At 41.7% G+C, this 15,928-nt stretch overlaps 1 pseudogene; it reads right to left on the bottom strand.

Annotated features, from left to right (window-relative positions):
- Positions 1-7,159: 7,159 nt before the first annotated feature.
- The window catches only part of LOC132494219 (centrosomal protein of 78 kDa-like), a 35,389-nt pseudogene continuing 26,620 nt past the window's right edge, over positions 7,160-15,928 (bottom strand).

Raw genomic sequence — 15,928 nt, 5'->3', positions numbered from 1 at the left:
CCTCTCCCTGCTGCGGCCTCTCCTGTTGCGGAGCACAGGCTCCGGACGTGCAGGCCCAGCGGCCATGGCCCACGGGCCCAGCCGCTCCACGGCATGTGGGATCCTCCCGGACCGGGGCACGAACCCGTGTCCCCTGCATCGGCAGGCGGACTCCCAACCACTGTGCCACCAGGGAAGCCCCTCTGCTTGCTTTTCATAGAGCCTATTGAAGAACATTTTAATTATTTGGAGGTCATAGGAAGGAACCTTCATGATCTAAGTTTTGAACAAGTAGTGTTGCAACACAAAGCTATGACTTAAAAAGGAAATTTGAAATGACCTATTTCTTTTGGCATCTCAATCCAGATATCTGTCAGTAAAATGAGTCACTTTTCAGTCAAATGGGTGGTCAGCAATATAATTTTTTATTGGGAAGCTGAAAGACACCATTGCCAAGCAGAGCACCTGCAGTGTTCACATCTATATTTGAGCATCTTTCGTTTTCCCAAGGGGTGCAAGTGAACAGAAGGAAGGCCGAGAAATGCACTTGAATAAAGCTTTTCAAGATGGATAGAACAGAGAGCATTCCCAGAGGCGGGTCAAGTTCAACCCAAGAACAACTCTCTCAGTGCTTTCACAACTAGGTAAAATACAAGACCAGTAGTAACTCAGCTCTCAAATCAGTGCTGAAATCCAGCAGAAGGTTGTTAATATTGATACGGTTAACATACATCAAATAGGATTACTGAATTTTCTGAATCCAACTGAACTCCCAGGATTGTTTGGTTTCAAAGGCTGTCGGGCTCAAGACGCATTTGGTTTTAAATAAATAATCCTTCCTAAAATGTTCAGCTTTCAGTCTAATATGATTGAAACCCAGCTTGAGTGTGTCTTATAATACACTGGACTGGAAAGACTATGGGCATTGAATTATTCAAAACATGGCAGGCGAAGGAGTGATATGTGGGGAGGATGGGATCATAGAAATGAGTGAGACTTGATATGTCTTGTTATCTCATTTGATTTACCTGTTAGAACTCTTCCAAATATTAGAGGAAAGAAATCAATATCAATTTTCACCTGTCATGTTCCACACTTCAATGATGAATGAATGTCAAATTTGACTACAGTTTTCTGTACCACCTGCTCTGAAATAATACTTCTGGGCCTTTATTAAAAATGTAAAATTTTCATTGAATTTCCAAATATGATTCTGCAGTGGCTAATTCAGCTTGTTTTATTAGTAAGCAAGTTCTGATGAGTAATACTAATTTAATAAGCCTGCATGTGAGGTTAAAGTGTCAACTATTCCCGCCGAAGGTGATGAGATACGACTGTGATGTGGTGGTAGGGCACTCACCTTCCTGAACGAACCCTGCGAGCACACAGTTCTTGGGAGAAACCAGTACAAATCTGATATCATTTTGCATGTCTCCTGTAGCAGTGGAATGCACACACATACAAACATGATCATGGGTGAAAAAACACACATGCGCACCTTAGAGGCTTACATTAATTTCTGAATATAGTTCTCCGGAAAGAAAAAGCTTCACTGATGATTTGTATTTTTATAGTTTATTGTTTTATCCATACTAAAACACTTCATGAAATCACTTCCTGTTTTGTTGTCCATGGAATCCTTTCCATTTTGAGATGCTAAATATAAATCGAAAGAATGATTATGGTCCTTGGCCATGAAAGACTAAGTTACAGAGAACCCGGTGACTGGAGGTCAGCGCTGCCACGGAATTATTCTCTGCTCCAGAGACCATCAGAATATCACTGTGTACCCACTTAAGGATAGAATGCTGCTACTGAGAAACGAGCTCTCTTTTATTTCTACTAAAAGGAGAGAACAGTAGGGGACCTTGGCTGCGCGAGTGTATGAGACTTTCTCTGTTTTGTACAATAAGCCAAAAACACTACATGAAATAGCCTCACGCCTTTTGTCTTTTGTACCCAGCTCCTTCCTGTATTGCTCCTGATCAATTACACTTAAATCAACAAGAGTTGCTTGAACATTTTGACAGTTATGTTCCCCATACCCTGAAGCATTTTTAAAGGGTTACTGAGATAAAGCTATTTCAAAAATACTCCCTCTAAATTTTTTCAGGGTGGCATCAATGAAAGTAACTTAGAGGAAAAAAACTTGAGTTCCTGGCCTACCACTCTAAGGCCAGGCAAGCATAAACCTTCAGAGCAAAACCTAAGTTTGCTCCCAGTTGAGAATTTGGTTTCCACGGTCTTATATAAAAAGTATATGGAAACTTTAATTCCCTATAAGCCCTTTCCAAAGAGTGAATACAGTTCATCATTCGTAAGAGATGATGGAAGTTACAATTTTGTTGAATAGGTGGAATATATATTACATATAATATACATATTTATTTTTAATATATATATATATAATATATATAAAGTTACTATTCAGAGTCCTAAAACGTGGATTTTTCTTACTTACCAAGAATGAACAGTAACTTGATCTCTAAACAATAAAGCACCTGGTCATAACAGAATCATAACAAATATTTGATATCAGAATGAATTCACTGTTCAGGTGTAAAGAGGGAATAGCTTCAGTTTTCCTCTTTCGTGCACCCCATTATTGCATCCTGGACAGAGGGGATTTTCTTGATTTTAATCTGAAGGAGAAATGGTCACTTTTGTTGAGATGGAAATTGACCACCCCAGTAGGCAGAGGCACTGTTTTTATTTGGCTGAATTCATGTTTCTAGTGATAATTCAAGGTGTAATAGGGTTTTCTCAGCCACTGCAAAATCTGAAAATGATAAGCATCTCACCAGAGTTTCAGGATGGCCCATTACCTATTCTGTGGAAAGGATATTCAAAATACCATGCTTCATCAATGTCTTCTTTGACTTATTAATGAATGGACAACTACTGAGTTAAGACAGTGTCTTATCCTTGCTTCAAAAAAATAAAAACAAAAAACCCCCACAAACACAAAAAAACTGTTAACAATGAAAACTTATTATGCCAGGCCTTAGTATGGCCTGACTTGGAAATTTAGTTTCAGAGGCTTTTGTGAATATACCAAGGAAAGAGGGCCTAGGTGTATCTTATTCCCACAGGCCGCCAATAAATATTTGCTTAACGGACAAAAAATTAATATATAGTATAGGAGAGAACCTGACAGATGCTTAACATTATTGAGTGATAGCAATGCTCAAACTCATCTGTGATCAAACACTATGAAAGTATCCTCCTAAGGATAAACTTATTACAAATAAGTGAAAATTCAATTATGCAGATACTTTCAATGTCAGCTCTGATATGCAAAAAGCATGGAAGTTGTCACTGTATCTTGTCCTTACAAGATAATGTTGTACAAAATGAAAATCAGTGACTTTTCTCAGACGTGATTTATAAAACATGTAACTATGAAAGAATTTTCAAACGGTAATTATGTATGTGTATATATGTGTGTCTGAAAAATCTGTGTCAAAGAAAACTGAGGCTATCAGTATAAACTTATTTAACTTCTATCTCTTCTTACCTTTATTTTCTCCCAAACTTACCAGTATCCATCCAGCTCGAAGGATACAAGTGATTTTTATATACTGCGCAAGGTTTTTTTTCTTATTCATATGTCCATGTTTCCCCAATTCTCTAAATTATTATCTACATCTTCAGGATCTCCTTTATTGGTTCCTTCATTTCAACATATAAAATATGTCCTTCTCATTCTAAAAAATTCTTTTTTGCTAATTATTTTCTCTTTTCATCCAAACTCCTTGAGAGTAGCCTATTCCCACTGTCCTCACTAGCCCCGCCTGGCCCCGACAGGCAGCCCTACACCCTCAGTTTATTGCCATCTGGCTTTTTGTCCACCACTTCACTGAACTGCTCTAAGGTCACTGGGGACCTAACTGCCCAAATCCAATGGACACTCACATTCTCTGAAGGATGACACTGTCATCTACTTCCTCCTTCTTGAAACTCTATCACCTCTCTCCTTCCCAGAATTCTTTCTCTGCTTATTACTTAAACGTTGTCAGTACTCACAATTCTCTGAAATCTCATCCATTTTCATGATTTTAATGACTGCTGATATGTGCTGAGGACATTCAAATTTTTATCTTTCCATGTCTTCACGTGCATGTCCAGTTATCTACCAGTTTGTCTTCTGAATTCTACAGGTGCTTTCAAATTCTACATGTCCAGAGCTAAAGTCTTTTCCCCACTTCAGTTCTTTATCCCCTATTTCCAAACTCAATGATACCATCACCCAACCTTAGTCACACAGATGGGGGTTCAGCCTCCGCCTCCTACTTCTTCCTTACTTCCCAAGGTCAAGTCTTGCCGGTAATTTCCTAAATACAATTAGAACTTACTTCCTCCCTTCATCTATACCTTATTTCAGACCCCTTTCTTCTTGCCATAACCTGGTCTAGAAGTTACAAAATTGCTGTTTGGTGGAACCAGTTGTTAGACATTCTATTCGAAAAGGACTCTAGGGTCAAATAGCTTTGAGGATGGCTGTGTACCATACGCCTGCTGTGACGATCCAGAATGAACATTAGCCTACAGCAGCCCCGAGAAGCTGTACAGTAAGGGAACCTGATTAACTTTACTTAAGCCAGGTTCTCCCTTCTGCCGGTCTATAAACCTTTCAGTAGGGACAGGAGAGGAGGTGGCAGCGTGAAAATCCCACTTGAAAATATAAAGCACTGCTCCTCAGAAGAGTGGGGCATAATTATCTCCAGGCTTCTTCAGAGTCCTCATCCATACTGACGTCAGTGGTCTAAAATGCCACCTGAACTTGTCCTTTCCATTCTTAGCTATTTTCTGAGGAAACCAGCTCCACGCACATGGATGGTTAAGACCTGCTCTCCTCCTCCTCGCTGCCTCCTTTAGGGGCACTTGCCGCTGCCTGGGGACACTGCACTGATCCTCCAGAGCCTGTGCCTGTGGCTCCGTAACACACCCCTCGCACACTCACGGCTCTGGACTTCCGCTGTCCACTCTGCCTTGAGTATCCTTGCCTTTCACCGGCTGACTCACCAGTTTCTCACGAGTCCTTTAAGACTTAGCTTAGGGACTGCCTCTTTTGATGACTTTTCTTTGCCTCACGGCTCCCCCTCTTCTTCCACAAACACTGACTAAACGCCCTGAATATGCCCGTCACAGCAGGTCACGTGCAGGATGAGACATCTGCTGTGCGTCTTCCCCTCTCACTCCACTGCTAAAGGGCCAACACTACATCTTGCTCATTGTTTCACTCCTCTAACACTCAACCCATGACTAATGAACTAGTACTGTAGTAGCCCTCTTAGTAACAATCAGGCAGGACCTTCTACAAGAAATCTGACACTCCAGCTTTTCTCTGATCTCACCTTTCACTCTGATTGAACTAAAGACTTATCTGTACATGTTTTACCAGAGAGACATCATTTAATCCAGAGATGTGTCATCACATACTCTTACATACTCTGCCATTTAAAAATTCTGCTCACGATGGGGGAAGGAGACAGGTGTGCTTTCTGACAGCCCCACTGTTTTTGCACTTCTAGTGGTCACTGGCTTCTCTCTCAGTGCCTTCCTTAAACCCTTCTTCTCTTAACAAGGAAACAGGATAACAAAGTAATTAAGAGCCTGGTTACAGCCTATGTGTGAACAGAAACATAACCAAGGACATAGAGAATAGACTGGCGGTTGCCAAGGAGGAGGGGGTGGGAGAGGGTTGGATTGGGAGTTTGGGATCAGCAGATGCAAACTGGTGTATATACAGGATGGATAAACAAAAAGGTCCTACATGGGACTTCCCTGGTGGTGCAGTGGTTAAGAATACGCCTGCCAATGCAGGGGACATGGGTTCAAGCCCTGGTCCGGGAAGATCCCACATGCCAGAGAGCAACTAAGCCGGATGTCACAACTACTGAAGTCCAGGCACCTAGAGCCCGTGCTCTGCAACAAGAGAAGCCACCACAATGAGAAGCATGTGCACCTCAACTAGAGGAAGCCCACGTGCAGCAACAAACGCCAAACACAGCCAAAAATACATACATACATACATACATACATACATACATTTATTTTTAAAAAGTGCATGTATTTATAAAAAAACCCAAAAAGGTCCTACTGTAGAGCACAGGGAACTATATTCTATATCCTGTGATAAACCGTAATGGAAAAGAATATGAAAAAGAATGTACATAAATGTGTAACTGAGTCACTTTCCTGTACAGCAGTAATTAACACAACACTGTAATTCAAGTGTATGTCAATAAAAAATAAAATATAAAAAAATTGCCAGAAAAATGGTCACATAAGGGGAACTTCCCTGGTGGTCCAGTGGTTAAGACTTTGCCTTCCAATGGAGGGGGTGAGGGTTCAATCCCTGGTCGGGGAGCTAAGATCCCACATGCCTTGAGGCCAAAAAACCAAAATATAAAACAGAAGCAATACTGTAACAAATGCAATAAACACTTTAAAAATGGTTGACATCAGAAAAAATCTTTAAAGAAAAAATTCACATAAATCAGAAACAAATGAAAGATAATAAACTCCATACATTAAAAAAAAAAAAAAAGAGCATGGGTTCGGGTCACATTGAAACTTCCCACTTACTTATAGCTGTGTAATTCTGGGCAACTCACATAATGTCTCCTCAGATTGTTCATCTATAAAATGGGGATGGTAAGAGTTCCCTACCTCAGAGCGTTGCTGTAATCCATAAACACGGTTAAGTGCCTTGGTAAATGTTTGAGGCTCTCTGGTTATTATGAATTAAAATATGTCAATGGCTTCTGGCCGTGTGATTTATAATAGTTTGATGTTTAACCAAATGGTAAAACTATTCCATTTATTATTCCCATCACTTTTTAATCCTTAGCCTGCTTTGTTGTTTATGTTTTCTCCCACCACAGAGTGCTAGTTCCAGGAGAGTAAAGGCTTTATTTTGTTCACTGCTGAAAGCAACAGCACCCAGAAAAGTACTGTACATGTGAAGCCCTCAGTAAACACTAGCTGAATGAATGGTGCAAAGTGTTACAAGGAAAAGTACACCCAAACTTTCATTATAATAAAAAAGTATAGATAAAAAAATCTTTCTCTAATGGCTTCCAGTCAAGTAACTGAAAACACCATATGCTATAATAAAAACATAAGTAATTTATGAAAATTTGAAGGCAAAAACATAATTTTAAAAGATTTAGACCTATGTTAGGCGTGATAGAGTATGGATGCTTTCTTGAAATTCACAATCAGATCCAAGAGTATCACTTTCAGACTGTTCTAGTAGACTGAGTTTACTTTTAGTGGTCTTTGATGAAACAGTCACTATTCTACTCTCTTTCTTAACAGAAATGTGTTTTGTCGAAGGCTCACTTTTAATTGGTTTATTAACCAAAGAATTATTTTGCCCAATTCCTTTGCTTTTCTGCTTTACAGGTGAGTCAGAGCAGGAATGCAGGTCCTTCCCAGGTTGTTTCTTAGCAGAGTATTTTTTGGTCTATTCACCTGCTTTGCTCATTTTCTCTGAAGAAGACCTGCTATTTCTAGATAATTCCTCTTCTTTTCTTTGACTTCCAGTTCCAGAAATGACGTCTGCTGAAGGAGAACATGTTCTAGCAATGAAATCTTCAAAAGACTCCTGCCGCTGCTCTGTGACTGGGACCCCCAGGTTGTCTTTGGAAGTTTCTAAGGCCTCCTGAGTAGACGCTGGGACACGGAAGGAGTCAAGAGGCAAAGGAATCCTAGCATCACCTGTAATTTTCGGAAAGTGGAGGGGAAGACAAAAGACAAGACAAAAATTCAGTGATGAACAGAGCCAACCATTAAAAAGTAGAGTTCAAAACTTCAGTGTTACTCTGTAATCTTATTATTAACACAGTCAATTGATTAATCAGAAGATTTCAGAGCCAGTTTTTTTTGTAATTATATCTTGCCAAGTGATTCTCAGCTTAACCTAGCTATATCCAAGGCTATGTCCGCTACGTTTTCAGACTTTGGTGATTGGGGTAGTTATTACCCATTTCCTTTCCCTCACTAAAAATAAAACCCTATTCTGTAAGATAATTAATTTCTTTTCTATCCTCCAGGCACATGTAAACCGTATATAGTTTCTGACCAGACTGTGTTCTCAAGCTGTCAGTTCCCAAGACCACTCTGAGATTGGCTGATGGGGGCTCCAAGTAAGGCTAGAGGAAAAGCTGACAGGTTTTCCCCTCCCATTCCCATAACCAGGTGATTCACTCTAATTACCTATTAGCTATGTCTGGACTACTTATTTTAAAAATTATATCAGTATGTGTACCTTCATTAGTGTTCCTTCATTGTAAGCTGACTGCATACAAATAGAAACCTAGATAAAATATGAACAGAATAGACATTTATACAATTTAAAATCTGGAATATTTTCTCTAATGTCTTCTTTCTTCATTAAGGATAGTTTGCTTTAACTCATAAATTTTTTTTTTTTTTTTTTTTCCGGTACGCGGGCCTCTCACTCCTGTGGCCTCTCCCGTTGCAGAGCACAGGCTCCGGACGCACAGGCTCAGTGGCCATGGCTCACGGGCCCAGCCGCTCCACGGCATGTGGGATCTTCCCGGACCGGGGCACGAACACGTGTTCCCTGCATCAGCAGGCGGACTCTCAAACACTGCACCACCAGGGAAGCCCTTAACTCATAAATTTTCTAAAGAACTTCCAGTCTCCTTATTTACAAAAGTACAGTATCATGAAATGGGCACACATTTACTAATCTCAGATTTGGAAAGGACTCCAGAGTCTTCTAGCTCCCGAGCATGTGAACTATTAGAGACTGATCATTATTGTTTTCTCCCTGACTTGGTCATTTCCTTTTTGCTAATCACTCTTAGAATCATTAAGTGCTGTTCTGTCCATTTACTTCGCTATTTTGCATTTGTTATGGGGCACCCTGTTTTAATTCTGATTTTCCTTCTTCAAGTGCCTTCTTTTCTTCTTTAGGTGGACTACTAACAGGAGAATTCATCTGGGGACGACCTAGTAAGTGAAAATCTGACTGATCTATACCAGCCATTTTGGCCAACTGCCCAAGCCTAGACGAGAGGAGGAAAGGAGAAAAGACAAAGGTTATTATAATCACAGAAGAGCAGTTTAGATTTCCCCAGACCTACAATCATGAAATACTTCTAAAATCTTTTTTTTTTGGGGGGGGGTACGCGGGCCTCTCACTCCTGTGGCCTCTCCCGTGGCGGAGCACAGGCTCCGGACGCGCAGGCTCAGCGGCCATGGCTCACGGGCCCAGCCGCTCTGCGCCATGTGGGATCCTCCCAGACCGGGGCACGAACCTGTAGCCCCTGCATCGGCAGGCGGACTCTCAACCACTCCGCCACCAGGGAAGCCCTACTTCTAAAATCTTAAAAGCCAACATCCTACTCCAGACTACAAGCCTCTCTCTCCCCCAAATCCTCAGCCCTTTCCAGATTCATCCTCCAGGAGACATCCCACTGTCTCACTAGCAGCTTCAATATGTACCATGCACCCTGTCCACTGCCTGTCACACCTCCATTCCCACACTTCTTTACCACCTTTCCTCCAGTTTCCAAGAATGTGTTTGTTCCTTCCTTCCCAACACCAACACCAATTCATTCACTGACAAAACACTGACATTCACTGACAAAACTCCATCAACTATCAATCTCCACTTCCCTCTTTCAGCAAAATTGCTCCCGGTTGAGAACCACTGACCTATATCTCCCCTGCAGATTAATAATCATTTTTATGTCTAAGGCAAAGATAACTTTAATTCAAACTTATCAAACAAGCAAAATAAGTGAAAGATAGGAAAATTCTTATGCATTCCCAAATATTTTCAATGAAAACTGCCTTTAATTTAGTCTTTACAAAACAACTATACCTACTAATTACTCTGTCTACAGGTTACTCTTTTATAATGGGCTCCCCACTCTACGAAAGCAGGCTTCCCTACTTGCATTTCTTAAAAAATTTAATTCCTCATTTTAAAACGTCAACTATATTACCTATAATTACACTAAATTTGGCTAAATATGGCCACGTAAGTGATGAAAATTGCTCCAGTTCCTCAGCAAACTACCATTAGAGTCGCAAAGAGAAGAATGCCATGAAGAGAAATGAACTAACCCAGCATCTTTAAGGAGAACCAGGAAAGCGTGGAACTTCTGAAAAGAATTCTCAGTGCTGCCCAGAACACCTTCATCATCCAGGATCATGCTTGTCAATGAGTGGGCATGAAGGGCTTCAGACAAAGAGAAAGTTGTGTTTCTTAACTGGGCATTTTCATGTTCCAGCTATACAAGAAGACTGAAAACGTCTGACATGATTTCTTCTCATTGTCATCAAAAGTTGTCTTGCCTTGGGCTTCCCTGGTGGTGCAGTGGTTGCGAGTCCGCCTGCCGATGCAGGGGACACGGGTTCGTGCCCCAGTCCGGGAAGATCCCACATGCTGCGTAGCGGCTGGGCCCGTGAGCCATGGCCGCTGAGCCTGTGTGTCCGGAGTCTGTGCTCCGCAACGGGAGAGGCCACAACAGTGAGAGGCTCACATACCGCAAAAAAACCCAAAAAAAACCAACAAACAAACAAAAAGTAGTCTTGCCTAGTTTCAAGGAACAAAACTAAAACACTCAAAATGTAATTAATTTATAATTAATGTAACCCTCCGCCAGTAAAGACAGAGACCTTATCACATAATAACCAAAACCCACAGGCACCCAACAAAGTTTCCTATATAACACTTAGGTGGTATAGAAATAAACCCAAGCTACCGTTTTATTAATGATCTTTCACAAAAGATCACATTTCTAACTGGTTCAATTCATAATGGAGCCTCATTCCACATTAGAAAATGACCTGGACTTCCGGGTAAGATGGCGGAAGAGTAAGACGCGGAGATCACCTTCCTCCCCACAGATACACCAGAAATACAGCTACACGTGGAACAACTCCTACAGAACACCTACTGAACGCTGGCAGAAGACCCCAGACCTCCCAAAAGGCAAGAAACTCCCCACATACCTGGGTAGGGCAAAGCAGAGAGATTCCCGCACAGAGGAGCGGTGCCGAGCGGCACTCACCAGCCCGAGAGGCTTGTCTGCTCCTCCGGGGCGGGCGGCGCTGGAGCTGAGGCTCGGCCTTCGGTCAGAGCGCAGGGAGAGCACTGGGGCTGGCGGCGAGAACTCAGCCTGAAGGGGGCTAATGTGCCACAGCTAGCCGGGAGGGAGTCCGGGAAAACTCTGGAGCTGCCGAAGAGGCAGGAGACTTTTTCTTCCCTCTTGGTTTCCTGGTGCGCGAGGAGAGGGGATTAAGAGCGCCGCGTAAAGGAGCTCCAGAGACGGGCGCGAGTCGCGGCTGAAAGCGCGGAGCCCAGAGACGGGCGTGGGACGCTGGGGCTGCTGCTGCCGCCGCCAAGAAGCCTGTGTGCGAGCGCAGGTCACTGTCCACACCGCCCTTCCAGGAGCCTGTGCAGCCTGCCACTGCCGGGGTCCCGGGATCCAGGGGCGGCTTCCCTGGGAGAACGCACGGCGCGCCTCGGGCTGGTGCAACGTCACGCCGACCTCTGCCGCTGCAGGCTCGCCCCGCACTCCGTGCCCCTCCCTCCCGCCCGGCCTGAGTGAGCCAGAGTCCCCGAAGAGGCTGCTCCTTTAACCCTGTCCTGTCTGAGCGAAGAACAGACGCCCTCCGGCGACCTACACGCAGAGGCGGGGCCAAATCCAAAGCTGAGACCCAAGAGCTGTGAGAACAAAGAAGAGAAAGGGAAACCTCTCCCAGCAGCCTCAGAAGCAGCGGATTAAAGCTCCACAATCAACTTCATGTACCCTTTATCTGTGGAATACATGAATAGACAACAAATCATCCCAAATTGAGGAGCCAGGAGTCAGTGCTGTGCCTCTGAGGTGGGAGAGTGAACTTCAGGACACTGGTCCACAAGAGACCTCCCAGCTCCACATAATATCAAACGGCGAAAATCTTCCAGAGATTTCCATCTCAACACCAGCACCCAGCTTCACTCAACGACAAGCAAGCTACAGTGCTGGACACCCTATGCCAAACAACTAGCAAGACAGGAACACAACGCCACCCATTAGCTGAGAGGCTGCCTCAAATCATAAAAAGTCCGCAAACACCCCAAAACACACCACCAGACGTGGACCTGCCCACCAGAAAGACAAGATCCAGCCTCATCCACCAGAACACAGGCAGTAGTCCCCTCCACCAAGAAGCCTACACAACCCACTAAACCAACCTTAGCCACTGGGGACAGACACCAAAAACAACGGGAACTACGAACCTGCAGCCTGCAAAAAGGAGACCCCCAAACACAGTAACATAAGCAAAATGAGAAGACAGAAAAACACACAGCAGGAGAAGGAGCAAGATAAAAACCCACCAGACCTAACAAATGAAGAGGTAATAGGCAGTCTATCTGAAAAAGAATTCAGAATAATGATGGTAAAGATGATCCAAAATCTTGGAAATAGAATAGACAAAATGCAAGAAACAGTTAACAAGGACCTAGAAGAACTAAAGACGAATCAAGCATCGATTAAAAACACAATAAATGGGCCTCCCTGGTGGCGCAAGTGGTTGAGAGTCCGCCTGCCGATGCAGGGGATACGGGTTCGTGCCCCGGTCTGGGAGGATCCCATATGCCGCGGAGCGGCTGGGCCCGTGAGCCATGGCCGCTGAGCCTGCGCGTCCGGAGCCTGTGCTCCGCAACGGGGGAGGCCACAACAGTGAGAGGCCCGCATATCGCAAAAAAAAAAAAAAAAAAAAAAAAAAAAAAAAAAAAAAACACAATAAATGAAATAAAAAATACTCTAGATGGGATCAATAGCAGAATAACTGAGGCAGAAGAACGGATAAGTGAGGTGGAAGATAAAATAGTGGAAATAACTGCTGCACAGCAAAATAAAGAAAAAAGAATGAAAAGAACAGAGGACAGTCTCAGAGACCTCTGGGACAACATTAAACGCACCAACATTCGAATTATAGGGGTTCCAGAAGAAGAAGAGAAAAAGAAAGGGACTGAGAAAATATTTGAAGAGATTATAGTTGAAAACTTCCCTAATATGGGAAAGGAAATAGTTCATCAAGTCCAGGAGGCACAGAGAGTCCCATACAGAATAAATCCAAGGAGAAATACACCAAGACACATATTAATCAAACTGTCAAAAATTAAACACAAAGAAATCCTATTAAAAGCAGCAAGGCAAAAACAACAAATAACACACAAGGGAATCCCCATCAGGATAACAGCTGATCTCTCAGCAGAAACTCTACAAGCCAGAAGGGAGTGGCAGGACATACTTAAAGTGATGAAGGAGAAAAACCTGCAACCAAGATTACTCTACCCAGCAAGGATCTCATTCAGATTTGATGGAGAAATTAAAACCTTTACAGACAAGCAAAAGCTGAGAGAGTTCAGCACCACCAAACCAGCTTTACAACAAATGCTAAAGGAACTTCTCTAGGCAAGAAACACAACAGAAGGAAAAGAACTACAATAACGAACCCAAAACAATTAAGAAAATGGGAATAGGAACATACATATCAATAATTACCTTAAATGTAAATGGACTAAATGCTCCCACCAAAAGACACAGACTGGCTGAATGGATACAAAAACAAGACCCATATAGATGCTGTCTACAAGAGACCCACTTCAGACCTAGAGACACATACAGACTGAAAGTAAGGGGATGGAAAAAGATATTCCATGCAAATGGAAACCAAAAGAAAGCTGGAGTAGCAATTCTCATATCAGACAAAATAGACTTTAAAATAAAGACTACTAGAAGAGACAAAGAAGGACACTACATAATGATCAAGGGATCAATCCAAGAAGAAGATATAACAATTGTAAATATTTATGCACCAAACATAGGAGCACCTCAATACATAAGGGAAATATTAACAGCCATAAAAGGAGAAATCGACAGTAACACAATCATAGTAGGGGACTTTAACACCCCACTCTCACCAATGGACAGGTCATCCAAAATGAAAATAAATAAGGAAACACAAGCTTTAAATGATACATTAAACAAGATGGACTTAATTGATATTTATAGGACATTCCATCCAAAAACAACAGAATACACATTTTTCTCAAGTGCTCATGGAACATTCTCCAGGATAGATCATATCTTGGGTCACAAATCAAGCCTTGGTAAATTTAAGAAAATTGAAATTGTATCAAGTATCTTTTCCGACCACAATGCTATGAGACTAGATATCAATTACAGGAAAAGAGCTGTAAAACATACAAACACATGGAGGCTAAACAATACACTACTTAATAACGAAGTGATCACTGAAGAAATCAAAGAGGAAATTAAAAAATACCTAGAAACAAATGACAATGGAGACACGACGACCCAAAACCTATGGGATGCAGCAAAAGCAGTTCTAAGAGGGAAGTTTATGGCAATACAATCCCACCTTAAGAAACAGGAAATATCTCGAATAAACAACCTAACCTTGCACCTAAAGCAATTAGAGAAAGAAGAACAAAAACATCCCAAAGTTAGCAGAAGGAAAGAAATCATAAAAATCAGATCAGAAATAAATGAAAAAGAAATGAAGGAAACGATAGCAAAGATCAATAAAACTAAAAGCTGGTTCTTTGAGAAGATAAACAAAATTGATAAACCATTAGCCAGACTCATCAAGAAAAAAAGGGAGAAGACTCAAATCAATAGAATTAGAAATGAAAAAGGAGAAGTAACAACTGACACTGCAGAAATACAAAAGATCATGAGAGATTACTATAAGCAACTCTATGCCAATAAAATGGACAACCTGGAAGAAATGGACAAATTCTTAGAAATGCACAACCTGCCAAGACTGAATCAGGAAGAAATAGAAAATATGAACAGACCAATCACAAGCACTGAAATTGAAACTGTGATTAAAAATCTTCCAACAAACAAAAGCCCAGGACCAGATGGCTTCACAGGCGAATTCTATCAAGCATTTAGAGAAGAGCTAACACCTATCCTTCTCAAACTCTTCCAAAATATAGCAGAGGGAGGAACACTCCCAAACTCATTCTACGAGGCCACCATCACCTTGATACCAAAACCAGACAAGGATGTCACAAAGAAAGAAAACTACAGGCCAATATCACTGATGAACATAGATGCAAAAATCCTCAACAAAATACTAGCAAACAGAATCCAACAGCACATTAAAAGGATCATACACCATGATCAAGTGGGGTTTATTCCAGGAATGCAAGGATTCTTCAATATACGCAAATCAATCAATGTGATACACCATATTAACAAACTGAAGGAGAAAAACCATATGATCATCTCAATAGATGCAGAGAAAGCTTTTGACAAAATTCAACACCCATTTATGATAAAAACCCTGCAGAAAGTAGGCATAGAGGGAACTTTCCTCAACATAATAAAGGCCATATATGACAAACTCACAGCCAGCATCGTCCTCAATGGTGAAAAACTGAAACCATTTCCACTAAGATCAGGAACAAGACAAGGTTGCCCACTCTCACCACTCTTATTCAACATAGTTTTGGAAGTTTTAGCCACAGCAATCAGAGAAGAAAAGGAAATAAAAGGAATCCAAATGGGAAAAGAAGAAGTAAAGCTGTCACTGTTTGCAGATGACATGATACTATACATAGAGAATCCTAAAGATGCTACCAGAAAACTACTAGAGCTAATCAATGAATTTGGTAAAGTTGCAGGATACAAAATTAATGCACAGAAATCTCTGGCATTCCTATATACTAATGATGAAAAATCTGAAAGTGAAATCAAGGAAACACTCCCATTTACCATTGCAACAAAAAGAATAAAATATCTAGGAATAAACCTACCTAAGGAGACAAAAGACCTGTATGCAGAAAATTATAAGACACTGATGAAAGAAATTAAAGATGATACAAATAGATGGAGAGATGTACCATGTTCTTGGATTGGAAGAATCAACATTG

Source organism: Mesoplodon densirostris, chromosome 7 (assembly GCF_025265405.1).
Source record: "Mesoplodon densirostris isolate mMesDen1 chromosome 7, mMesDen1 primary haplotype, whole genome shotgun sequence".
Classification (NCBI taxonomy): Eukaryota; Metazoa; Chordata; class Mammalia; order Artiodactyla; family Ziphiidae; genus Mesoplodon; species Mesoplodon densirostris.
This window is presented reverse-complemented; position numbering and strand designations above follow the sequence as displayed.